At 43.8% G+C, this 27979-nt stretch overlaps 1 pseudogene; it reads left to right on the forward strand.

Annotated features, from left to right (window-relative positions):
• Positions 1-480: 480 nt before the first annotated feature.
• LOC122219666 lies at positions 481-27978 on the forward strand (annotated as a pseudogene).
• Position 27979: the final 1 nt, after the last annotated feature.

Raw genomic sequence — 27979 nt, forward strand, 5'->3', positions numbered from 1 at the left:
AAATGAATTAATAAATATTTAAACCTGTTTTCTACCAACTATGGGAAACATTGATAGGTATAACCCACAGACAAAATTATCCTTCGGATCCTTTGTAAGACTGGATAGATATTCTGCGAACACAATGAGAAACACTAACACAGCTCCTGGGGCAGGACTAAGGGAGACAGTGTCACAAAGAGCACCGCAGTAGGAGAGGGGTCTAGGCAAAGTCCCCCGTCGCTGGGCCTGCCTCTCAGGTTTCCAGACACTAAGGCAGTGCTGGGGAAAAGAGGTCGTGTGTACGGGGAGTCCCCATCTTCCACAGTTTTACTTCTCCCAGTCACAGTCTGTGTCATGTCCTCCGGTCTGGATCCTCATGACATAGATCCAGTTCTCACTCCCATTGGATGCCATTTCTAGATAAGCCAATCAGCCACAAAGCGATTCTGAGTTATAAAGTCTCCTCACCCGCTCCTCTACCAAACTGGGACTCATTCTTCCAGTCGCTGAGGATGGGGTTCATAGAACCCCAAACGCTCCTCCTGCTGCTGTCGGGGGCCTTGGCCGTGACTGAGACCTGGGCGGGTCAGTGCAGGGTCGGGAGGAAAGGGACACTGCGGGGTAGGAGCCAGGGGACCGCCTGGCGGGGACGCGGGACCGTCGGGAAAACTGCCTGTCCGCTGCCCCGCCCCAGACCCCCACCCGCCCCCTGCCCCGGCCTTTCCTCCCGCGTCCCTCCCAGACTCCGCCCTGCTCTCCCCAACTCGGGTCCCCCTCGCCCTGCCCTCCCGTCCCCCTCCCCCTGGGACCCGGGCCCCGCGCGGGGAGGAGGGTCGGGCGGGGTCTCAGCCCCTCCGCGCCCGCAGGCTCCCACTCCCTGAGGTATTTCGACACCATTGTGTCCCGGCCCGGCCTCGGGGAGCCCCGCTTCATCGCCGTGGGCTACGTGGACGACACGCAGTTCGAGCGGTTCGACAGCGACGCCCCGAATCCAAGGGCTGAGCCGCGGGCGCCATGGGTGGAGCAGGAGGGGCCGGAGTATTGGGACCGAACACCCGGATTTACTTGGACACCGCACAAGTTTCCCGAGTGAACCTGAACACGATGCTCCGCTACTACAACCAGAGCGATTCCGGTGAGCGACGCGGGCCTGAGTCCAGGTCAGGACCCCCATCCGAAAGGACGCGCCAGGGTCGCCCCGAGTCTCCGGGTGTGAGGGCAACCTCGAGGCCGCAGAATTTCCCCTCCCCCGCTCCCTCCCCCCACCGCCATTCCACTGCGTTTCCCGACCCAGGAAAAACCCGCAGGCACTTTTGAGCAGTTTCTGTTACAGTTTGTACTTAATGGCGTGTCTATCCACGTGGTCTCTGTCTCCGCAGCTGACCGCGGGGGCGGGGCTGGCAGTGGGGGCGGGGCTGACAGTGGGGGCGGGGCTGACAGTGGGGCGAAGCTGACCGCGGAGGCGGTGCTGACCGCGGGGGTGGGTCCAGGATCACACAACATCCAGAGAATGTACGGCTGTGACATGGGGCCAGGGGCCAGACGGCCGTCTCTTCCGCGGGTACAGTCAGGAGTCCTACGACGGCGCGGATTACATCTCCCTGAACGAGGACCTGCGCTCCTGGACCGCGGCGGACACCACAGCGCAGATCACACGCCGCAAGTGGGAGGCGGCTGGTGTGACTGAGGACTTCAGGAACTACCTGGAGGTCACGTGCTTGGAGTGGCTCCGCAGGCACCTGGAAAACGGGAAGGAGACACTGCAGCGCACAGGTACTTGGGCGGCGGGGCCTCCCCGATCTCCCCTCCACTGGGCATAGCTTCCCACGAGAAAGGGAAAATGGACTCAGTGTCAGAACAGCGCCCCTCCCCGGGTGGGAAGAGGGAGATCCGCCTCGAAGTTTATATTCCTACTAGAGACAGACTCACCTTGAGGGTGCTTTTCTCTATAAAGGACAGACAGGAATCCAGTCTCTCCCTGGGATGGCTGTTGAGATCATCCCTGAAATAACCCATCAGCAGTTCCCTTTGGCCCTGGCAGCCACCTTGTGAACCCTGACCTTCCCTTTCAAGGCCTTGTTCTCCATCTGAGAACATGTTTGGAGATCAGAGTCTGGGTTTTCTGAGTCATTCACCCTCCACCACAGTCAGGACCACCGTGTGTTCCCCCTTTGGACCAGCAGCTTCCTACCCGGGCTTCTCTCCCTGATTCCAGAACTTAACAAGAATCAGGAGATCCCAAAGGCTAGACTGCTGTCTGGGTTTTGTGCTTCTTCCATCCAGACCAGTTGTCCTGTCCACCTCAGGATGGTCACGTGGATGCAGTTTCAGTGGCCCATAAAGCTAAACCACAGTGTGGATTCTCTGTTTCTTCTTCCTCAGAATCTCCCAACACACGTGTGACCCGCCACCCCATCTCTGACCGTGAGGTGACCCTGAGGTGCTGGGCCCTGGGCTTCTACCCTGCGGAGATCACCCTGACCTGGCAGCGTGATGGGCAGGACCACACCCAGGACACAGAGCTTGTGGAGACCAGGCCTGCGGGAGATGGGACCTTCCAGAAGTGGGCAGCTGTGGTGGTGTCTTCTGGAGAGGAGCAGAGATACACGTGCCATGTGCAGCACGAGGGGCTGCCTGAGCCCATCACCCTGAGATGGGGTAAGAAGGGTTTGTGGTAGAGCCCCGTGTCAGAGAAAGCAGGGCCCTTCTGGAGAATTTCACAAAGTCAAGACTGAAGCCAGAGGTCTGGGCCCCTCACCTTCCTTCCCTTTCCAGAGCCATCCTCTCAGCCCTCCATCCCCATCCTGGGCATCATTGCTGGTGTGGCTGTCCTTGTGGTCACTGTGGTGGTTGGAGCTGTGATCTGGAGGAAGAAGTTCTCAGGTAGGAATAGAGTGGGGGGATCTGAGTTCACTTGTCCTGCTGGGGGGTTTCCTAGGTAGCACTTCCTGGGAAGTACCATCCACACACATGTACCTGCCCACTCTGGAGCCATTAGTAACATTCACTCTGTAACAAAGCACTTGTGAAAATCAAGGACAGATTTTCACTTGGTAATTCTGGTGATGGGGACCTGATTCCCAGCAGTGACAGGACACAGAGGAAGGTCCCTGCTAAGGACAGACCTCCAGAAAGTCAGGTGGGTCAGATCCTGCCTTTCTTCATGTTTCCTGATCCTGTCCTGGGTCTTCAGTCAAAATTCTGGAAACTTCATTTTGGACCAGGACTAGGAAGTTGCTCTAGGATCTCATGGCCCATCTGTCCCAGGTTTGTAACATGATATTTTCTTCCCACAGGAGGAAAAGGACCAAGCTACTCTCCCGCTGCATGTAAGTATAGAGGGGGTGATCCCTGGCACCCGGAGATAGTGTAGACAGGACCCCATGGGGAGCTCACTGCCCCCACCCCCTATAGCTGCTCCTTTAGTATCAACTCCTGTGGTTCTGATCACATCCTGTGTGTTCTATCCCCAGGCAATGGCAGTACCCAGGGCTCTGATTCGTCTCTAATGGCTCCTAAAGGTAAGACTCTGGAGGGCCTGAAGAGGGGAGGAGTGGGGGCACTAGGGACACTTTGAACATGTGAGGGGCTGTTGAGAATGTGGCACTTATGTGACTGATCTAAATGTGTTCATGATTAATTTTTTCTCAGTGTGAAACCTGCTCCCTTGTGGGGGTCTGACCAATGCAAGATTTGCCCACACTCCCACTTGGTAACATCAAGAGCCCCTGACTTCTCTTTCTGCAAGTGGTGTCAGAATGTGCCCATTATGCTAATGTTCCCATTAGCATATTGTGAAAATGTTGGGAGACTGGCCCACCCTGCCCACCATGACCCCTCCCCATACTGATTCCTGTTTCTTTTCTGATCTGCTTTCTTGTTCCAGCAGAGGTAGGGCTGGACTGTTTCCATCCCTGTCTTTATTTCATGTTGGTCAGAGTATTGTTGCCTTACTTCCCTATTGAAAATGAGAATCCAGATATGAATTGTGTTCTGTAATTCTTGGCATGTGGGGATGATGAGGTAATAAAGAAAAGATCTGTAAAGTTGAGGCAGAAAAGAAATGAAAGCACAGAGAACCCTCCAGAATCTGTGTGTTTGCTGTTCTGTGTCTGTTGCAAGTGGGGACAGGAGAGGGCTGGAGGAGCCGAGTGTGGATGGGGCCTGTGTCCAGTCCGTGCTCAGTGCACCATTGGCATCACGTGCTCACTCCTCAGCTGGGTCATGTCTCTGCTCCTTGTCCTTGTCCCTTCTGTGGAACCTTGTGTCACTAGGACCTGTGATCACACGGACTCAGACATTACCTGTCACAAGGACCTTGTGCAACAAGTGCTTCCTGTGACTGGGTCATCCCAGGCTCCATCCTGGGTTGAGCCCTCAGCCCCATCCTTTGGGTGTTTTTTATTTTTTTCTGTGGAGCATCAGGCCTGTTTTTGCTCCTGTGTCTGAGTTCCTGTCTCATTCTTCCTGGATGAACTGGCAGTTACAGCAGCAGAAGTCCTTTGGGCTGTTGTTTCCACAGGCCTAGGTGGGCCCTGCACACAGGAGTCTCTGTGGTTTGGAGACATGAATTTTCAGATTCATCCATCTCCTCCCTCTTAGTTGTCTTCTGGATTATTCTTTACATCCTGAGGTAGACAGAGAGGAATCTGGGAGTTTCTCATCCTTTTTCAACTTCAGTTAGTTTCTACCTTCTTTGCCTCTCTGCCCCCTCTTCCTGCCCTTAGTTCTAGTGATGTTGGTGCTGGTTCCCATCCACATTCATGGATTTATAAAGCAGGGTCTAATGTAGATTTCTGTGTGGTTGGAGAAAGGGCCCCATGGAGCCTAAGGCCCATGGAGCCTGATTCTGAAGACAGGACTGTAACTGTGTGCTGTGCTGTGCAGGGGAAATGCTGTGGGGGCGGGGGGGGGGGGAGCTGAGCAGACAGAGGGAGGGAGGAGCAGCCCTGGGGGAAAGTAAAGGCGGCACTGATGGTGAGGTGGGGGCACTTTGTGCGGGAGCTGCCACGGATGGGCTGTGCCTGAGGCTCATCCAGAAGACAGAGGTCCTCTCCGCTGAGCAATCGTTCTACTGATAGTGTCGTGTGCCACGTGCAGGACCCACTATTTTTTTCATCTAGGACACCTCAGTGACTCTAAGAAGAGGCAAACATGCTGGTGTTGTAGAGAATATGTCCTAGTAGTGATGGGGTAGATTGCACTTGACCCTGAAACAATGTGGGGATTGAAGGCAATGACCCCATTGTGCAGTCAGAAATGCAAGTATAAGTTTTGACTCCCTTAGAACTTAAGTACTACTAATAATAATCTACTGTTGGATAGAAGCCTTGCTGAAAACTTGAGCAGTCGCTTAGCACATATATTGTATGTTACATATATAGTGTATTGTTGCAATAAATAAAGCTGGAGAAAATATTAAATCATATGTAAGAGAAATCGCATTGACAATCTTATGGTAAAAAATTTTGCATATAGGTGGATATGCATAGTTCAAACCAGTGTAATTCAGAGGTTAGCTGTATATTATATAAACATAGTAAATAAGAGAAGTGTTTAAATTGGAGGTTGGTAGGTGCTTTGAGGAAGGCGACCCAGAGAGCCTCCTGTGCTGTGACGGGGAAGGTGGCTACTTTACTAAAGGGATCAGTGAGAAGGTGAGCTCTGGGAGATGTGAAGGACATGAAGGAATTGGTGGAGCTTTTTTTTGTTTTTGTTTTTGTGTTTTGTTTTTTAGTTTGTTTATTTTGAGAGAGAGAAAGAGAGACAGAACCGCGGAGGGTCAGAGAAAGAGGGAGAGAGAAAGAATCCCAAGCAGGCTTTGTGTGCAGTGTGGGTCTCCATCTCACAAACCACGAGATCATGACCTGAGCCAAAACCCAGAGTCAGACACTTAACCGACTGAGGCACACAGGGGCCCCATGAAGGAATTGTTGAAGAGCATGTCTCAGGGAGTTCATTCCAAGCAGGGGAACCTTCAGTGCACATGTACTAGAGCAGGAGCGTGTCCTGTGTTTAGGGAAGGGTGAGAGGCCGCTGTGACTGGAGCAGAGAGCATGTGAAATGAGGTCAGATGTCTAGCCCGCAGGATATTATAAGGGTTTTGACTTTTCTTCTTTTGAGTGTGGAGTTACAAGAATGTAGTTTTCTTTAGAAGAATCTGTTTGCTGCTGTGCAGAATCGAGAAGTGAAGGGCAAGGGACCAGTAGGAAAAAGTGTAGGAAACTAGTGCAGTGTTCCAGGAGGGGGATGTCAGCTGTATGTCTAGGGTATGGAAGGAAAGTAATAAGACATGATTTGGTTCTGGGTGTATTTAATGAACTTTGTGGCATTTCCTATTGGATTAATTCTGAGTTGTAAGAAGGAGGAATACAGAGGGCATCCAATATTTCAGATTGCAAGTAGAAATGTGGAATGCCTTCCATGGAAATGAGAATGTTATGGAAGTAGGACTTTGGGGGAAGCAACATCATAGGCATCCACTTTAGGAATGTCAAGTTTGAGATGCATATTAGAAATGCAAGTGAGCTTGCAGCTGGATATAGAGTGCAGGGTAGGAGAAATATCTAGGTTGGATAGATCATCTAGACACATGGTCAATAAAGAAACAAGGGCCCTGAATGATACATTGGATCAGATGGACTTGACAGATGTGTTTAGAACTCTGCATCCCAAAGCAACAGAATATACTTTCTTCTTGAGTGCACATGGAACATTCTCCAAGATAAATCACATACAGGGTCACAAAACAGCTCTTCATAAGTATACAAGAATTGAGATCATACCATGTACACTTTCAGACCACAATCTTATGAAGCTTGAAATCAACCACAGGAAAAAGTCTGGAAAATCTCCAAAAGCATGGAGGTTAAAGAACACCCTACTAAAGAATGCATGGGTCAACCAGGCAATTAGAGAAGAAATTTAAAAATATATGGAAACAAACGAAAATGAAAATACAACAATCCAAACGCTTTGGGATGCAGCAAAGGCAGTCCTGAGAGAAAAATACCTTGCAATCCAGGCGTATCTCAAGAAACAAGAAAAATCCCAAATACAAAATCTAACAGCACACCTAAAGGAACTAGAAGCAGAACAATAAAGACACCCCAAACCCAGCAGAAGAAGAGAAATAATAAAGCTCAGAGCAGAAATAAATATAGAATCTAAAAAAACTGTAGAGCAGATCAATGAATCCAAAAGTTGTTTTTTTGAAAAAAATAAACAAAATTGATAAACCTCTAGCCAGGCTTCTCAAAAAGAAAAGGGAGATGACCCAAATAGATAAAGTCATGAATGAAAATGGAATGATTACAACCAATCCCTCAGAAATACATGCAATTACCAGGGAATACTATGAAAAATTATATGCCAACAAACTGGACAACCTGGAAGAAATGGACAAATTCCTAAGCACTTCCAAAACTCAAACAGGAAGAAATAGAAAACTTGGACAGACCCATAACCAGAGAAGAAACTGAATCAGTTATCAAAAATCTCCCAACAAATAAGAGTTCAGGACCAGATGGCTTCCCTGGAGAATTCTACCAACATTTAAAGCAGAGATGATACCTATCCTTCTCAAACTGTTCGAAAAAATAGAAAGGGAAGGAAAACTTCCAGACTCATTCTATGAAGCCAGCATTACTTTGATTCCCAAACCAGACAGAGACCCAGCAAAAAAAAGAGAACTATAGGCCAATATCCCTGATGAATATGGATGCAAAAATTCTCAATAAGATACTAGCAAATCTAATTCAACAGCATATAAAAAGAATTATTCACCATGATCAAGTGGGATTCATTCCTGGGCTGCAGGGATGGTTCAACATTTGCAAATCAATCAACGTGATACATCACATTAATAAAAGAAAAGATAAGAACCATATGATCCTGTCAATCGATGCAGAAAAAGCATTTGACAAAATTCATCATCATTTCTTAATAAAAACCCTCGAGAAAGTCGGGATAGAAAGAAAATATGTAAACATTATAAAAGTCATTTGTGAAAAGCCCACAGCTAATATCATCCTCAATGGGGAAACACTGAGAGCTTTCCCCCTGAGATCAGGAACACGACAGGGATGTCCACTCTCACCGCTGTTGTTTAACATAGTGCTGGAAGTCCTAGCATCAGCCATCAGGCAACAAAAGGAAATCAAAGGCATCAAAATTGCCAAAGATGAAGTCAACCTTTCACTTTCTGCAGATGACATGATACTATACAATAGACTCCACCCAAAGTCTCCTAGAACTGATACATAAATTCAGCAAAGTCTCAAGATACAAAATCAATGTACAGAAATCAGTTGCATTCTTATACACTAATAATGAAGCAACAGAAAGACAAATAAAGAAACTGATCCCAGTCACAACTGCACCAAGAAGCATAAAATACCTAGGAATAAATCTAACCAAAGATGTAAAAGATCTGTATGCTGAAAACTATAGAAAGCTTATGAAGGAAATTGAAGAAGGTATAAAGAAATGGAAAAACATTCCGTGTTCATGGATTGGAAGAATAAATATTGTCAAAATGTCAATACTACCCAAAGCTATCTACACATTCAATGCAATCCCAATCAAAATTGCACCAGCATTCTTCTCGAAGCTAGAACAAGCAATCCTAAAATTTGTATAGAACCACAAAAGAACCCGAATAGCCAAAGTAATCTTGAAGAAGAAGACCAAAGCAGGAGGCATCACAATCCCAGACTTTAGCCTCTACTACAAAGCTGTAATCATCAAGACAGCATGGTATTGGCACAAAAGCAGACACATAGACCAATGGAATAGAACAGACACTCCAGAATTGGACCCACAAAAATATGGCCAACTAATCTTTGACAAAGCAGGAAAGAATATCCAATGGAAAAGAGACAGTCTCTTTAACAAAAGGTTCCTGGAGAACTGGACAGCAACATGCAGAAGATTGAAACTAGACCACTTTCTCACACCATTCACAAAAATAAATTCAAAATGGATAAAGGACCTGAATGTGAGACAGGAAACCATCAAACTCCTAGAGGAGAAAGCAGGAAAAGACCTCTCTGACCTCAGCCGCAGCAATTTCTTACTTGACACATTCCCTAAAGGCAAGGGAATTAAAAGCAAAAATGAACTATTGGGACCTCATGAAGATAAAAAGCTTCTGCACTGCAAAGGAAACAACCAACAAAACTAAAAGGCAACCAACGGAATAGGAAAAGATATTTGCAAATGACATATCAGACAAAGGGCTAGTATCCAAAATCTATAAATAATTCACCAAACTCCACACCCAAAAAACAAATAATCCAGTGAAGAAATGGGTAGAAAACATGAATAGACACTGCTCTAAAGAAGACATCCAGATGGCCAACAGGCACATGAAAAGATGCTCAACGTCGCTTCTCATCATGGAAATACAAATCAAAACCACACTCAGATACCACCGCACACCTGTCAGAGTGCCTAAAATGAACAAGTCAGGAGACTATAGATGCTGGAGCGGATGTAGAGAAATGGGAACCCTCTTGCACTATTGGTGGGAATGCAAACTGGTGCAGCCGCTCTGGAAAACAGTGTGGAGGTTCCTCAAAAAATCTACTCTATGACCCAGGAATAGTACTGCTAGGAATTTACCCAAGGGATACAGGAGTGCTGATGCATAGGGGCACTTGTACCCTAATGTTTATAGCAGCGCTTTCAACAATAGCCAAATTATGGAAAGAGCCTAAATGTCCATCAACTGATGAATGGATAAAGAAATTGTGGTTTATATACACAATGGAATACTACGTGGCAATGAGAAAGAATGAAATATGGCCTTTTGTAGCAACATGGATGGAACTGGAGAGTGTTATGCTAAGTGAAATAAGCCATACAGAGAAAGACAGATACCATATGTTTTCACTCCTGTTTGGATCCTGAGAAACTTAACAGAAGACCATGGGGGAGGGGAAGGAAAAAAAAAAAAGAGAAGGAGGGAGGCAAACCATAAGAGCCTCTTAAAAACAGAACAAACTGAGGGTTGATGGGGGGGTTGGAGGTAGGGGAAGGTGGGTGAGGGGTATTGAGGAGGGCACCTGTTGGGATGAGCACTAGGTTTTCACGAGCATTTCCCTGATTTTGAGTGACATTGAGCATCTTTTCATGTGTCTTTTGGCCACCTGGATGTCTTCTTTGGAAACCTATCTGTTCATGTCTTCTGCCCATTTTTTAAATGGCATTTTTGTCTTATGTTTTGAATCATGTAAGTTCTTTCTGTATTGTGGATAATAACCCTTTTTCAAATATGTCATTTGCAAATATATTTTCTCATTCTATACGTTGTTTTTTAGTTTTGTTGGTTGTTTCCTTTGCGGTACAGAAGCTTATATTGTGATGTAGTCCCAATAGTTTATTTTTGCTTTTCTTTCCCTTGCCTTAAGAGAATACCTAGAAAAATGTTGCTGTGTCCAATGTCAGCGAATTTACTGTCTGTACTCACTTCTAGGATTTTTATGGTTTCAGGTCTCACACTTAGGTAATTAATCCATTTTGAATTCATTTTTGTGTGTGGTATATGAAAATGGTGCAGTTTCATTTGTCTGCATGTCGTTGTCCAGTTTTCCCAATACCATTTGTTGAAGAAGTCTTTTTCCTATTGAATGCTCTTTCCTGATTTGTCAAAGATTAACTTACCATATAATTGTGGGTTTATTTCTGGATTTTTTACTCTGTTCTATTGAAATGTGTGTCTATTTTTATGCCAGTACCATACTGTATTGATTACTACAGCTTTGTAAAATTGGGGTCTGGAATTCTGATGCCTCCAGCTTTGCTTTTCTTTTTCAAGATTTCTTGGGCTCTTCAGGGTCTTTTGTGGTTCCATACAAATATAGGATTGAGTGTTGCTAGTTCTGTGAAAAATGCTGTTGGTATTTTGGTAGGGATCACACTAAATGTGTAAATTGCTTTTGGTAGTATAGACATTTTGATATCTGTGCTTCCAATTCATGAGCATTGATTGTCTTTCCATTTCATGATGTCATTTTCAATTTCTTTGCTCAGTGTTTTATAGTTTCAGAGCACAGGTATTTCACTTCTTTGGTTAAAGCTAGACTGCCTCCCCTCTAGCCTTGGAGAACACACTACCAGGTCAAAGTGATATCTGCAGGTCAAAATCCCAAGCCACACAGCACCTCAGGTTGACCTTACAGTCAGAGGCTGGTGGGTCGTGTGTTCTGAGAGGCTCTGTGGAAAGTTTCAAAATGGGGAGGGCTAAGGCAAGGACTTCTTGAAAAGCATCTACTCCAAAGACTAAGATGCCACAACTCTTGAAGGTTTGGCTGTCTACCAGACTTAGGCTTTCTTTCATGGTGTTCTTTGTGAGACAGTGCTCCGTGGTGTGGTTGTAGTATTGCTTCATGTTTCTCAGAATTAAGTGGTTACTCTTCATTTGGCTTGTGAAAATCTTGGTCTTGTTGTCAAAAATCTTGGCTCTTCCATCAGCCACTGGACTCAAGACTTTCTCTTCATCTCCTCATTTTCATGGCAGATGAAAGGTTGGTAGTTAATGAATCCCAAGACAGTAAATGCGAGGACTTCTGGAGCTGGTTCAGACACAGCCAAGGAAAAATGCTGTAGACAGCACATTCCTGAGGTAGGAACCAGTGCCTTCAGAGGAAGCTCCAGTATTTATGAGTGAGGTACTAATTATCCATGTGTGGGGAATAAGTGTGAATGTCTGTGTGTGTATGTGTGTGCATGCTCGTGTTGTATGATAGGAGAGACAGGGCATACAGAATAAAATAGTGGAAAGACAATGACACAACAACCTCCACCCCACCCCCCACCACCAAAGTGATATTCAAATCCCACACCCATTGTACACTGATGGGATTCAGCAAAACAAAAAAGAAATGTTACTCTAATCCCCGAAAATAAAAGTGCCATCAGGGCACCTGGGTGGCTCAGTTGCTTAAGCATCCAACTCTTGATTAGTCTCACAGTTGTGAGATGGGGCTCCGTGCTGGGTATGGAATGTGCTTAAGATTCTCTCTTTCCCCTCTCCCTTTGCCCCTCCCCTGCTCTCACATGCTTTCATGCTCTCTATCTTTCTCAAAAAATAAAAGTTTCGTGAAAAAGCTGATCTTGAACAGGGTTTGAAGAAGTGGAGGCATCAGGAGGAGTGGGATTTAGAAATATTTAGAATATTTAAATATTTAGAAATATTTAGAAATATTCTCATGGCTCTGGCTGAGGTGTTAGTACCCTGGAATGGGACCCTCTCCAAGTCCACTGCTGTGATGTCGTAGCATCCCAACCCCTGCTAGTCCCACCTCTCTTCTGACCAAGGTCCCCTTCTTTCACATCACCCTCCTTGTCACTGTGGAAAAGGCACTGGCCTCAGAGTCAGGGGTTCCAGCCCCACCACACCCTCTGTTTCCTGTGAAAGTCACTCCCTTCTGTGGCCTAGGCTTCTTTATCTCTAGAACAAAGCCATGAAGCTACAAGGCCCAGGGCCTTCCAGTCCTGCTATGTGACAGTTGTAGAGCCCCAGAAGTCACCAAGGGATCCAGGTGATGAGTGTGAAGGAGGAGGTGCAGGAGTAAGGAGGGATGCTCCAAGAGAAGGCACAGCCTGCAGCTGTTCTTGTCCTAGCCTCCCTGCTCCTCCTGTTCTGTCCCTCAAACTCCATTCTATCCCAGGACCTTTGATTCATCCTTCTTCCCTCATGTGGCACACTCTCCCCATCTCTCTGCCACAACCTTTGGTCTTACATCCTTCTGGTCTCCGCTGAAATGTTACTTCCTTGGGGACAGTTTGCCTCCCTCCTCCAACCCCCTGCTGCAACCTGGGTAAGATGGGTAGCTTCTGCTCATGTGCAGCCATGGCCAATGAGCATCACATGATTGCACGTTCACCACCTGCCTCTGTGCATTCCATGTAAATGGTGAGTTTTCTTTTTTGTAGATCCCTATCCTTTGTGCCTGTCACAGTACTGTGTTAGTCAGGGTGCTCAGGGAAACAGATACAAGAAGATACGTGCATAGAGTGAGAGGTGGGAGAATTTCAAGGAACTGGCTTATGGGACGGGGGCGGGAGTTGGAAGTCCAAAATGTGCAGGGCAGGCGGGCAGGCTGGGTGTGCGAGCAGAGCTAATGCTGCATTCGTGATCCAAAGGCAGTTTGGACAACGATCTGCGTTGTATTTCTTCTCTCTGAGATTAGGAGAGTCTTCAATTTATCATTATCCTCATGTAACTATCCTCATAACTTCTGAAACCATGTATGTTTGACTTTTCCTTTGTTTTTATGGTCAGTATGCAACAATTCTTGTGGAAATAATAGATGTAAATTCAAGAACTGAAATAGAATACAAAGAAATAAGCAGTAAGAATGAAGTGACAAAGCTTAAATACCTTTTAATATTGCTTTGAAATATACTAATCATGAATCTTCTGGGTCTGAGAGGAAACAGGGAGCCACAACACTAGTGATGAATCACAGCCTGATGTGTAACAGAGCATCTACTATTGTACAGATGTTATAATGAGTGGGAGTGGCTTCCAGACTGTGTATGATTTAGTTCAATACTATTTGACATTTCTAAAATTAAAGAAAAAAACCCTGCTACTCTGCCAAAACTCACTGGTGTCTTACTCTTGCTAGCCATGTAAATATTATGTGCAAATCATGCTCCAAGGCTGTGTGAATGTGAACGTGCTGAAAGCATGCTGTCAGTGCTCAGAATGCAATGAACAATTAGCAATAATCAAGAAGAACTTTTTGTAAATGAACTTCACACAGTAAAGTCTTTGAAATACTAAAACTTTCTATTAATAATACTTACAGGGTTGGGGCGCCTGGGTAGCTCAGTCAGTTAAGCGTCCGACTTTGGCTCAGGTCATGATCTCACAGTCTGTGAGTTCAAGCCCTGTGTCGGGCTCTGTGCTGACAGCTCAGAGCCTGGATCCTGCTTCGGATTCTGTGTCTCCCTCTGTCTCTGACCCTCCCCCATTCATGCTCTGTCTCTCTCTGTCTCAAAAATAAATAAACATTAAAAAAATTTTTTTTAATTAAAAAAAAATACAGGGTTGATAACAGCAGCAAACATTGAAAAATTTCCATCAGAATTTTGCACTATGGGGAAGGTTTAAGATGGCAGAACAGCATGGAATCTCTCAGCTTGTCTCATCCCTGAAATGCAGCTAGATCAACACCACACCATTTTGTACACCTAGGAAATGGATCTGATGATTAACACAACAATCTGCATGACTTGAGCCACAGAACTCAGCAGGTACTTGGTGGAGAGAGGTGAACTGGGGGAGAGAAAAGCCATGGATGATAGATAAACTGAGGATAATGATAAGCTGTTTTTGTGGAAAAAGAACAGAGAAAGGGGGGTGGGGAAGAGAGTGCAGTGCATCTGCAGGAAAAGTACTCCCCTGAAAGCAGCTGGAGAGAAAGAGAAAGAGTGAAAACACTCTCAGGGGACTGAACAAGAAATCTGTTCCTCGAAATCACTGATGGGGAGAGAAGAGAGGGTTTCAGTACCATTAGGATTCTATAAACAGTAGAGCACAGAGTCTGAAATCCCTGAGCTCAGTGCCTGGTGGTGCTCTGGTGAGGAAGTAGGGTGAACCTCCAGGAGCAGGCAGAGAGGTTTGAGGGGTTCTTGTGCCCACATGGGGACAGGCAGTTCTCTGCCTGGAGAGCATTTGGTAGAGGCCATATGGCCTCCCCATAGACAAAGGTTCCAGCAGACCCCAGAGAGCAGCCACGTTTGCTGATATTGGGACAAAGACTCCAGAATATGGTGAAACCTGGTGGTGGCTGTGTATTGTGAATTGCCATAATCTCTGAACTTCTGCTGCTGTGCAAATGCGCGAACATTTTCTTGGGCAAGCCAGCACCGGGCCACTGCTCAGTGAGACACTCCCCCAGAGAATCCTCAGGAGTCCAAGCCAAAAGGGTCTCTGAGGTGAGGGTTTTGGAAACAGCCCCATCTGAGATAAAACTCTGGGGGAAGGTGCCACCTGGTAGGTGAATGTCTGGACACGGACAGGATTGAGGCGGGCAGTGGACAGAGGCCTGAGACAAAGGAAGGGTGCTTGATTGTGGGTCAATGAGAGTGCAAAGTTCCTGTGCCAGAGAGTAGGAAAGTGGGTGAATCCATTTTCACCTCTCCCCCACCCCACACACAAATGCAGGTGCACATCCATGCACGCCACACCTACTATCCCAGTAAGTTTATCAGCACCACCTAGTGGACATCGGAGCCATTGCACTGGAGCCCCACCCAACTGTACCCTCCAAGCATATCCCCTAGAGGACCACCACAAGTCCCTCTACCTGCTTAGTGTATGGACTATAGAGTGCTTCATAGTTTGAGTTCTAAGGGAAACAGGATGTAACTTCATTTGGGTTTCATTCTGTTTGCTGGTTAATTTATTTAAAAAAATTTTTAAATTATTTTTTACTATGTTTTTAAATTTTTTTTGTAAATTCTTAATTCAATTTCACTTCCTTTATTTCATTTTATTCTATTTTGATGTATACATTTTCTAATTTTTAAATTTTTTCTTAACCTTTTCTTTCTTTTCATTTCTTTTCTTTCCCCTTTTTCTGTCTTCTATCAAGATTCTCTCAACAAGGAGACCAAAACACACGCAGGATCTAGCTTTTATGATTTTTGTTCTGTTTTTAATTTTTAAATTTTATTATGTTTTTCTTCCTTAAAATTACAAAACTAAGGAATTTCACCCCAAAAGAAAGATCAGGAAGATATGAAAGCCAGGAGCTTAATCAACACAGATATAAACAAGATGTCTGAACTAGAACTTAGAATCACCATAATAAGAATACTAGTTGGGACTAAAAAAACCATACAATCCTTTTCTGGGGAGGTAAAAGAAGTATAACCTAGTCACGATGAAATTAAAAATCCTATAACCGAGATGCAGTCTTGAATAGTTGCCATGACAGCAAGGATAGACAAAACAGAGTAGCAAATTAGTGATATATAAGACAAAATTGTGGAGAATAATGAAGCAGAAAAAAGGAGGGAAATACAAGACTTAGAGAACTCAGAGATACATTAAAAAGAATAATGTCTGAATCATAGGAGTCCCAGAAGATGAAAAGAGAGAAAAAGGGGCAGAAGATTTATGTGAGCAAATCATAGTGGAAAACTTACCTAATCTAGAGAAGGAGACAGACATCAAAATCCAAGAAAAACAGAGAACTCCCAATATATTCAACAAAAACCAACCATCACCAAGGCATATCATAGTCAAATTCACAAAATACACAGACAAGGAAAGAATTATAAAAGGTTTCCCCCTTAACCTATAAGGGAAGAGAGAACATGTTCACAGCAGACCTATCCACAGAAACTTGGCAGATCAGAAAGGAGTGGCAAGATATATTCAAAGTTCTGAATAGGAAAATATGCAGCCAAGAATTCTTTTTCAGCAAGGCTGTCGTTCAAAATGGAAGGACCATAAAGAGTTTCCCAGATAAACAAAAACTAAAGGAGTTCATGACCACTAAACTAACGCTGAAAGAAATTTTATGGGGGACTCTCTAAGTGGAGAAAAGACAAAACAAGACAAAAAGACCAAACGACTAGAAATACCAGAGAACATTACCAGAAACTCCAACTCTACAGGCAACACGTGGATACATGGAAATTAAAGAACATCTTACTAAAGGATGAATGGGTTAACCAATAATTAAAGAGGAAATTGAAAAGTACATGGGAGCCAATGAAAATTAAAACACGACAGCCCAAAACCTCTGGGAAGCAGTAAAGGCAATCATCAGAGGGAAGTATATAGCAATCCAGGCCTTCCTAAAGAAGGAAGAAAGGTCTCATATACACAACCTAACTTTACACCTTAAAGAGTGGGAAAAAGAACAGCAAACAAAGCCCTAAACCAGCAGAAGACAGGAATTAATAAAGATTAGAGCAGAAATCAATGATATATATATATATATATATATATATATATATATATATATATATATAAAAAGATCAATGAAACCAGGAGCTGGTTCCTTGAAAGAATTAACAAGATTGATAAACCCTTAGCCAGACTGATCAAAAAGAAAAAGGAAAGGACCCAAATAAATAAAATCAAGAATTAAAGAGAAGAGATCACAGCCAACTTTGCAGAAATACAAACAATAGTAAGAGAATATTATGAACAATTATATGCCAATAAATTGGGCAATCTGGAAGAAATGGACAAATTCCCAGAAAGAAAAACTACCAAAACTGAAACAAGAAGAAATAGAAAATTTGAACAGACCCACAACCAGTAAAGAAATTGAATTAGTAATAAAAAATCTCCCCCAAAAAACAGAGTCCAAGGCTGGATGGCTTTCCAGGGGAATTCTACCAAACATTTAAAGAAGAGTTAACACCTAGTCTTTTGAAGTTGTTCCAAAAAATATAAATGGGAAGAAAACTTCAAAACTCATTCTATGAGGCCAGCATTACCTCAATTCCAAAATCAAAGACCTCACTGAAAAGGAGAACTACAGACCAAATTCCCTGATGAACATGGATGCAAAAATTATCAACAAGATACTAGCCAACAAGATCCAACAACACATTAAATGAATTAGTCACCACAGTCAAGTGGGATTCATTCCTGGGATGCAGGGCTGGTTCATCATCTGCCAATCAATCAATGTAATACATCACATCAATAAAAGAAAGGCCAAGAGCCACACGATTCTCTCAATAGATGCAGAGAAAGTATTTGACAAAATACAGCATCCTTTCTTGATAAAAACCCTCAAGAAAGTAGGGATAGAAAGATCATATCTTGGGATCATAAAAGCCACATATGAAAGACCCACCTCTAATATCATCCACAATGGGGAAAAACTGAGAGCTTTCCCCCTAAAGTCAGGAACACCACAAGGATGTCCACTCTTACCACTATTATTCAACACGGTGTTGAAAGTCCTAGCCTCAGCAATCAGACAAAATAAAGAAATAAAAGGCATCCAAATCGACAAGGAGGAAGTCAAACTTTCACTCTGCACAGATGACATGATACTTTATGTGGAAAACCCAAAAGACTCCACCAAAAAACTGTCTGAACTGGTCCACGAATTCGGCAAAGTTGCAGGATATAAAATCAATGTACAGAAATTGGTTGCATTTGTATACACCAATAATGAAGCAGCAGAAAGAGAAACCAAGGAATAAATCCCATTTACAATTGCACAAAAACGTAAAATACCTAGGAATAAACCTAACCAAAGAGGTGAAATATCTATAGGCTGAAAACTATAGAAAGTTTATGACTGAAATTGAAGACACACACACACTCACACAAATGGAAAAACATTCCATGCTCATGGATTGGAAGAACAAATATAGTTAAAATGTTGATACTACCCAAAGCAATCTACGTATTCAATGCAATCCCTATCAAAATAACACCAGCATTCTTCACAGAGCTAGAATAAACAATCCTAAAATTTGTATGGAACCAGAAAAGAGCCCCAATAGTCAAAGCAATCCTGAACAAGAAAACCAAAGCTGGAGGCATCACTATTCAGGACTTCAAGATGTATTACAAAGCTGTAATCATCAAGGCAGTACGGTACTGGCACAAAAATAGACACAGAGATCAATGGAACAGAACAGAAAACCCAGAAATGGACCCACAAATGTATGGCCAACTAATCTTTGACAAAGCAGGAAAGAATATTCAATGGAATAAAGACAGTCTCTTCAGCAAATGGTGCTGGGAAAACTGGAGGGCAACATGCAGAAAAATGAACCTGGACCATACACAAAAACAAACTCAAAATGGACTAAAGACCTAAACGTAAGAAAGGAAGCCTTCAAAATCTTAGAGGAGAAACCGGGCAAAAACTTCTTTGACTTCGGCCACAGCAACTTCTTACTCAACACATCTTCAGAGGCAAGGGAAACAAAAGCAAAAATGAACTATTGAGACCTCGTCAAAATAAAAACTTCTGCACAGCAAAGAAAAGAATCAGCAAAACTAAAAGGCATCCGATGGAATGGGAGAAGACATTTGCAAACGACATATCAGATAAAGGTTAGTATCCAAAATCTATAAAGAACTTATCAAACTCAACATCCCCTCCAAAAAAATAATCCAGTGAAGAAATGGACAAAAGACACGAATAAACACTTCTTCAAAGAAGACATCCATATGGCTAGTAGACACATGAAAAAATCTTCAGCATCACTCATCATCAAGGAAATACAAATCAAAACCACAGTGAGATATCACCTCACACCAGTCAGAATGGCTAACATTAACAACTAGGCAACGACAGAGGTTGGTGAGGATGCAGAGAAAGAGGATGTCTTCTGCACTGTTTTTGGGAATGCAAACGAGTGCTGCCACTCTGGAAAACAGTGTGGAGGTCCCTCTAAAGATTAAAAATAAAACTACCCTATGACTCAGCAATTGCACTACTAGGTATTTATCCAAGGGATGCAGGTGTGCTGTTTCGAAGGGGCACATGCACCCTATTGACAATAGCCAAAGTATGGAAAGAGCCCAAGTGTCCATCAATGGATGAATGGATAAAGAAGATGTGGTATATAAATTCAATGGAGTATTACTCAGCAATTGAAAAGAATGAAATCTTGCCATTTGCAACTACATGGATGGAACTGGAGGATATTAGCTAAGGGAAATTAGTCAGTCAGAGAAAGACAAATATCATATGACTTCACTGATGTGAGGAATTTAAGATACAAAACAGGTGAACATAAGGGAAGGGAAGCAAAAAAATATATAAAAACATGGAAGGGTACAAAAACATAAGAGACCCCTAATTATAGGGAACAGAGGGTTGCTGGAACGGCTGTGGGAGGGGTAATTGGCTAAATGGGTAAGGAGCATTAAGGAATCTACTCCTGATATCATTGTTGCACTATATGCTAACTAACTCAGATTAAAATTAAAAACATAAATAAATTTTAAAAATAGTTTGTAAATTAAAGGGACTGAAAGAATGAAAAAGAATAAATACCTGAATACTAAAAGAAAAAGAAAGAAAGAAAAAGAAAGAAAGAAAAAAGAGAAAAGAAAGAAAAGAAAGAAAAAGAAAATTTTCACGAAAGAATGTGTTTATAGGTGTGCCTGTCTAGCTCAGGGAGTAGAGCATGTGACTCTAGATTTTAAGGTCGGGAGTTCAAGGCCCACTCTGGGGGGCATATTGTACGGAAAATTACAAAAAAAGACTGGGGGCCTGGCTGGCTCAGTCAGTAGAGCATGCAACTCTTGCAGGGGTGGTGGGTTTGGGCCACATGTTGGTTGTAGAAATTACTTTTTAAAAAGTAAAATCTTAAAAAAAAAAAGAAGATGTTGTTTCTAATACTACAGAAGCAGTTGGATGGGAGGCGGCTTAGGAGCATTCTACATCACTGTGGGTTATATCCAGTCAGCTGGTGCCCAGATCCCAGGACTCCCTTTATTTCAGTGGGAGAAGCCTGAACATGAAACCGCAGGTGCCTGAATCCACATCGTTCACACAAAATCAGATCATGGGCTGGGACCTTTCACCCCAAATCCTCTCTCAGGTGAGACTGCCGGTAATGGCAGGAGGAAGGGGTGGAGTAAGTTCTTCCCCAGAAGGCAATTATGAAAACTGGAGAAAAACATTAAAAATAAACATTTGAAGTCACTGAAAAGTAAATGCAGGCAGAAACATGAGAACTTTAATCTTGAATAACCACCACTACGATGGGCAAGAACCGCAAGTACAGAGCCTTCTCCCCTCTGGGTGCTCCCCTCCCCCAGCATAACTGCAGCCCAGTGGCTCCCAGAGCAGATGACAGCAGTCACAGTGCCAAGGAGCTGGATATTTAAAGGGGGAAATTTGAAAGTGAGGGAGCAGCAGAGGGTTGAGATCTGAATAGAATGTCACTCAAATTCCCTGGATGAGCACCACACTCTGCATGGCTGAGGGATGCCAGGAGACACTTGATAACACAGAAAGAACCAGAAGAGGTCTAGCTTTAAAGACACAACTGTCCTGATCTAATCTGTGAGTCTGCGCTGTTGACTTATGAATTCTCCAATCAGCACAAGGCTCAGGCAACAGCAAGAAAAATCATACTGTGGGTGCCAGTGTGGCTTAGTCTTGATCTTGGGATCATGAGTTTAAGCCCCACATAGGGCATAGAGTTTACTTAAAAAATAAAATCATAATGGATGAAGGATGGTCAGACTTTGTGGCTGGGAGGGCATTTGGAAGTTAGGGGAAAATATCAGGAACAAGACAACCACAGAGAAGGTGAGGGCCAAAATCTGAGAAGAACCTGCACGAACCCTTGACTGACCACCAGGTCACACAGATGGAGGGGGGCTCACTCAAGACCCAGGATAAAATGCAGCCTCTGGATATGGGAAAAACAGGGCATAGACAATAGCTGTCAACAATGTGGGGGTTAAGGTCATAGTGGGGTCCATGCAAGTGAAACACTTCCAGGATAAAAACAGTCTTCAACTTAAATAAATAAAATAGATTCCAGATTTGCTAAAACTTAAAATGCATAATTCATTTACATTTAAAGGACATATTACCAAACATGCAAAGAAACAGAGATGTGTGACTGTGCGAAAGTCAACACAGACATATCCCCCGTGTACCCAGATGTTGGAATCAACACCAAATGCTGCCATGAACTTCAGGAAATAGTTTTAAAGAATGAATAAATATGTGTTGAAATAATTTAAGAAAATCAAGTTCTTAAAGACTGAACAGAAATGAAATCTGAATGAAGAAGTGGAATGTACAAAGAAGACCAAATAGAAATTCTAGAACTAAAAAAGAAAAAAAAATAATAAAATTCAACAAGCAAACTCCACTGAAACCCTGGGAAGGGAGAATAAAGAATCAATGAGGTTGAATATAAATCTATACAAATTACCCAACTCAAAAAACACTGAGAAAAAAGATTGAAGAGAAACTAATATAACCTCAGAAATCCAAAGGAGAATTAAAAAGACAAATAGACAATCACAGTTCAAAAATTAGAAGGAGACAAAAACAAAAACAAAAAAGATTTGAAGAAATTATGTTTGGAAATTCTTCTACTTTAGTGCAAAAACCGTGAGCCTATAGATCTGAGAAGGTCATCACTCATGAGAACAGAAGCAAAAGAAAACCACACCAAAGCTCATTCATGTCCATGTGACACCTTCCACACAGGATGTCGTGTTTTCAAAATTTTCACAGATTCACTGATACTCTCCTCATGAAGAGGTGGAACTAATTCTTTTCCTCTTGTGCATGGACTGGACTCAGTGACTCACTTCCAACGGAGAAAATAAGGGAGATGTAATGGGGTGTGACTTCAGAGTTTAGGTCCCAAAGGAATGTGTTTTTTTTTTCTCTCTCTTCCCTTTCTTTCCCTCTCTCAGATCATGGGTTCTGGAAGAAGCCAGGTGTCCTGTCAGAAAGATCCTCACTTGCAGACAGGCCCACATGTGAGGAACTGAGGCTTCCCCCTATGAGTCTGCGGACACTGAAGCTCCCTGCCAGTAGCCACAGGTGGGTGCGTGAACTTGATCCTCCAGCCCATGTCAAGCCTTCGCATCATTGTGATTCTAGTTTCATCTTGGCTGCAACCTAATGAGAAAACTTAGCTGAAGCTGCCCCGCTCCCCTGTCCTTACACTTATGATCCTCAAGAATTTATTGCCGTAATAATGTCATGTGAAGCTGCAGAATTGTGTTATAATTTGTGACACTGCAATGGATAACGATACAGATGTTGGTACCTGGACATGGGTGTTGGCCTCACAGATACTTTACACGAGGCAGGTGCTGAGGAGCGGGACAAGGGTGGAGTCGGAAGGACTGTGAGGTGAGAGTTTAGGAGGAAAAGATTAGCAGGAATGCTGGAAATTTTCAAGGAAAGGGGCAGAGACATAGAAAAGGAAAAGAAGCCTCGGGAGCCCTACAATTCTATTGGGGAGAAGCAGGCTGAAGAGGTGACCCCACTGCAGACACAGTCTCACACCCCAGAAAGATGGGTCACAGTGTGCAGAGACGCTAAGACATAAGCCAACTGCATGCTGTGCACAAGACATGCACTTTTGGGGAACCTGGGTGGCTCAATTGTTTAAGCATCCGCTTCAGCTCAGGTCATGATCTCATGGTTTGTGAGTTCGAGCCTTGCGTCAGTCTCTGTGCTGACAGCAAGGAGCCTGTTTTGGATTCTCTGACTCCCTCTCTCTCTGCCCTACAAAAATAAATAAATAAATAAATAAACACTAAACAAGAACTGAGACGTCCACTTTCACTATGAAGACACAGGCGGAATGTAAGTTGATGAAACAGCTGTGCCAGGCAAACTGTGACATGAAGAGGCTGATATGTTAACATCAGGAGCAAAAGAGATTTGAAAAGAGAACACATTGCTGGAGATAAGGAGAGCCTCCTCGTGAGAAATGTAATAGAATGAGAAATGTCACAAGTGCAGACAGAAAGGAGACCAGTGGCCGCCCAGGGCTGGGGGCTGGGGTGAGGACCAGATGCAAAGGGGCATCAGGAAACTCAGGATAAGGGACCTGTTCTCTATCGTCTTACTAGTTCCATGGGTCTAAACCATTGGTGACATTCCTCTAACTGTGCATTCACACCTGGGGAATTTTATCTCATCTGAAAAACCTTAAGAAATAAAACAAAAGTAGGGAGGAAGTGGCACAGAAGAGATAAATATAAACTAGGTAAATATAAATGATGGGAAAAATTTTAGATAAATGTATTATATATAAATATAAGCTAGGAGAATTCGTTGCGAGCTCTCTGCCATGAACTACTTTTAAGTCCTGCAGGCCAGAAAGAGATGACACTAGATGTTAACTCATAAACAGAATGGAGTGATTAACAACAAAAATGGTGATAGTCTATACACATACGTTTTCTTCTTAACTTCTTTTTTTCTTTTTTTTGAGCTCGGAAGTTTTTCTTTAATAATGTATGAATATTACTTCATAACAACAGAAAAGAGTTTGTAATAATTAAATCACAGAGAACCTGATTTTTAAGATAATGGATAACGTAACAGCGGCAGACAGAAATTTACTCAGAGAGAAATTTAGCACAGTATTTTTCCTCACCTGTCTTTCATGACACTGAATGTCTTCAGAAAATAATTCTAACTTAAAAAAAAAGTGTTTAGTGAAACCTAACGCTTACCGTATTTGGTTTACTGTTATTTTTTTTAATTTTAATTTTAAGTTTTTAAAACTTACATCCAAATTAGTTAGCATATAGTGCAACAATGATTTCAAGAGTAGATTCCTTAGTGCCCCTTACTCATTTAGCCCACCCCCACCCACAACCCCTCCAGTAACCCTCAGTTTGTTCTCCATATTTATGAGTCTCTTCTGTTTTGTCCCCCTCCCTGTTTTTATATTATTTTTGTTTCCCTTCCCTATGTTCATCTGTGTTGTCTCTCAAAGTCCTCATATGAGTGAAGTCATGATTTTTGTCTTTCTCTGACTGACTAATTTCACTTAGCATAATACCCTCCAGTTCCATCCATGTAGTTGCAAATGGCAAGATTTCATTGTTTTTGATTGCTGAGTAATACTCCATTGTATGTATATATCACATCTTCTTTATCCATTTATCCATGGCTAGACATTTGGGCTCTTTCCATACTTTGGCTATTGTTGATAGTGCTGCTATAAACATGGGGGTGCATGTCTCCCTTCAAAACAGCACACCTGTATCCTGTGGATAAATGCCTAGTAGTGCAATTCCTGGGTCATAGGATAGTTCTATTTTTAGTTTTTTGAGGAACCTCCATACTGTTTTCCAGCGTGGCTGCAGCAGCTTGCATTCCCATCTTCTTAACTTCTTTAAAAGATGTATGACTGTGCCAAACACTAAGTGGTACATGATATTATCTGGCTTACAATGTATGTTGGTGACACATGTAACAATACTAGCACAGAGGGGCCTAAATGAAACTCCATTCCTGTATTTACTGGATGGAGTTCAATGTTACCTTAAGTAGATTGTGAAAAGTTAAAAATGCAGGTTTCAATTCCTACAACTTCAATAAAAATTAACAAATAAATACAACTAGAGAGCCATTAGAATAATCAAATCATAAACAAAAACTATTTGCTTGAAACAAAGGAAGGTAGAAAGGAGGTACAAGAATGGAAAAGACATGAGACACTTCAGACACAAAGAGCAAAATGATAGACCCAAATCCTACCATGTCAGGAATCATATTAAATATAAACCAACTAAAATTCTACTCAAAAAGTTGACATTATTGGACTGCATAAATATCAAGATGGACTATACACTATGTAGAATAGAAAAACTTGAACTACAAAACCAAAAATAAGTTAAAACTTAAATGGTGAAGGAATGAATATCTTATGGGAATAAAAAGCATAAGAAGTCTGAACTGTTGCATTAATCTGAAGCAAAATATGTTGTCACATAGGGAGCATCGCTAGAGACAGAGAAGGACGTTCTATAAGAATAATAGGTCAGCATCACAGCAAGACAAAGTAATGAATGGAGAAGACCCTCAGTACAGAGCTCTAAAACAGGTGACACATAAAGTGGAAGAAGGGTAAATAAATAGACAAATTAACTATTGTATTTAGAGATTGATACTCTTCTCTCGTTAATAGAACAGGTAAGGACTTGGCCATTCCATGAGCCAAAATAGACCACAGTCTGGCCCTAAATAAATGTGAAGGCAGGGAAATTATATAGTACACTCTGTAACCGCAGTGACATTAAATTAGAAATCTGTAACATGAGGATCTCTGGAAAGTCCACAAATAATTGGAAATTAGAACACACGTCAAACCCCTGAATTGTCGTGGCTTAGAGAAGCAATCACAGGGAGGTCAGAATTGTCTATACCCGAGTGACAGTGTACAGAAATGACAATATGAGGTCTGTAGATGCAACAGAAACAGAGGTTGTGATTTCACAGTTTGCAGGGACAGGAAGCCAGGCCTGAGAGACCCAGACAGCAGGTCCCTGTTTCGAGGGTGCACCAAGGGGTAGAAGAGGCAGGGCGCCAGGGTCCTGCTCTCTCCAGGTGGGGTAGGGGCCACCCTCCAGGTTCCAACTGTGGGGGGTCTGACTCCCCCTGCCCACACACACGCAGGAGCTTCCTCCCCATGTCTATCTTGGGCATGGTGTTGAGATGCATGGGTCCTGCAGGCCTGGGGAGTGGGAAGGGGACACATTTGGGTCCTGGGGGAAATGGTAGGCAGAAGCCTGGGCCTGACTCATGGCTCATGTCCTTGTAGCCCCTGCGGCGTCCAGCCTCCACCCCACGTCCTGTCTCTGAGCTCCAGGAATGCAGCCTCCGTGGCCCCAGCTGCTGGGCACCTCCCTGTTGGAGGCCCTGGGGCTGTTCCTCTTGGAGGAGTGTTTCCCGTGTTCACAAGGAGAGAATGTCTCCAGGTGACACAGGGGTGGATGGCAGGTGGCTGTGAAATCTTAGCCCAGGGAGTGGGATCCGGAAACTCCAGAATTAGAACCAGGTCCCTTCGGGTGCACACACCTTGCTGCCCCTCCTCTCAGTTCCTTGCCTCTCCCTGCCTCCCCAGCAAAAGAGGGTCGTGCTCTGGAAGAAAGGGAGCCCCTTGGGGCGCCTGGGTGGCGCAGTCGGTTAAGCGTCCGACTTCAGCCAGGTCACGATCTCGCGGTCCGTGAGTTCGAGCCCCGCGTCGGGCTCTGGGCTGATGGCTCGGAGCCTGGAGCCTGTTTCCGATTCTGTGTCTCCCTCTCTCTGCCCCTCCCCCGTTCATGCTCTGTCTGTCTCTCTCTGTCCCAAAAATAAATAAAAAACGTTGAAAAAAAAAATTAAAAAAAAAAAAAAAAAAAAAAGAAAGGGAGCCCCTTAACCACCTCCCCTCTCTTCTTTCCCCTTCATTCTGGAATGTTTGAACTATTCCTATTGTAAGTATGGAAAAAGGCCTAAACCTAAGTACAGTTTCTTGACCAATTACAGGGCTAAATCCTGTGTAATGACCATCAGGTGCAAAACAGAGATGTCCACCATGGCCCCACCCAGATGCCCCTGTGCCTCTTCCAGACAGAACCCCTCCTCCCTCACAAGGGTCCTAAAATGACCCTTCCCCTGACCTCTGGTCCCTGGTTCCTCCTCCTGCACTCTTGTTGGCCTTCATCCCCTAATGTCACAGTTTCCTACCTCTGCTCACCTCTCCTGGAGCTTCCCCAGGTTCCAGGTCATTACCCAGGGGAGCTCTGCCTCCTCCTCCTCCCCTTCTTGGACCACATCTTAGGAATGGACAATCCAGACTTGGTTCCCTGGAGGAGGATCCTATAGCTCTGGAAGCAGGAGCAGGAACACCTGACAGGGACTCCAGGGTCAAGGTCCCATTAGACCCCTGGGGAGAAGCCCAAAGGGCACTTGGGTTTTCTGTCATCATCCCTGTGGCCACACGGGGGTGCTGACGCTCTCCGGTTCTGCACCGCCAGGGAAGAGGACTGGGTTGAGCTGAGTCAGGCTGAGCAGGGAGGGAAGGGGGTGGGAGGGATGAAGGTGCCTTCTTAGCAGCCCTGGGGGCAGGTGCAGGGGTGGGGCAGAGAGTAGAGGAGAGGAGATTCTGGAGCCCTGTCCTGTGTCTGTAGTTTCCCTCTGTCCTCCCCACAACCCCTCTCTCCAATCCCTTGAACAACCCCAGGAAACCTGAAAAGTAGACAGTTTTTCCTCCTGGACCTAGTACTTGTCTGAGGGCTACTGTAAAAAAGAAACTGCTTCATTTTAGAATAGTTTGAGATTTACAGAGAATTACAAAGTTAGCGCAGAGTCCCTGTTCGCCCCACACTCGGTTGCCCTGTGAACACCACCCTCAACCTGATGCATTTACCATAGATGATGACGCAATACTCATGATTCCTACTACTGAACTCCACACGGGATTTGTTTTATTGGTTTTGTTTTCTCTTACAGGATCCCATCCAAGATACTACATTGAGTTAAGTCCCAATCAC

Source organism: Panthera leo, chromosome B2, assembly GCF_018350215.1.
Source record: "Panthera leo isolate Ple1 chromosome B2, P.leo_Ple1_pat1.1, whole genome shotgun sequence".
Classification (NCBI taxonomy): Eukaryota; Metazoa; Chordata; class Mammalia; order Carnivora; family Felidae; genus Panthera; species Panthera leo.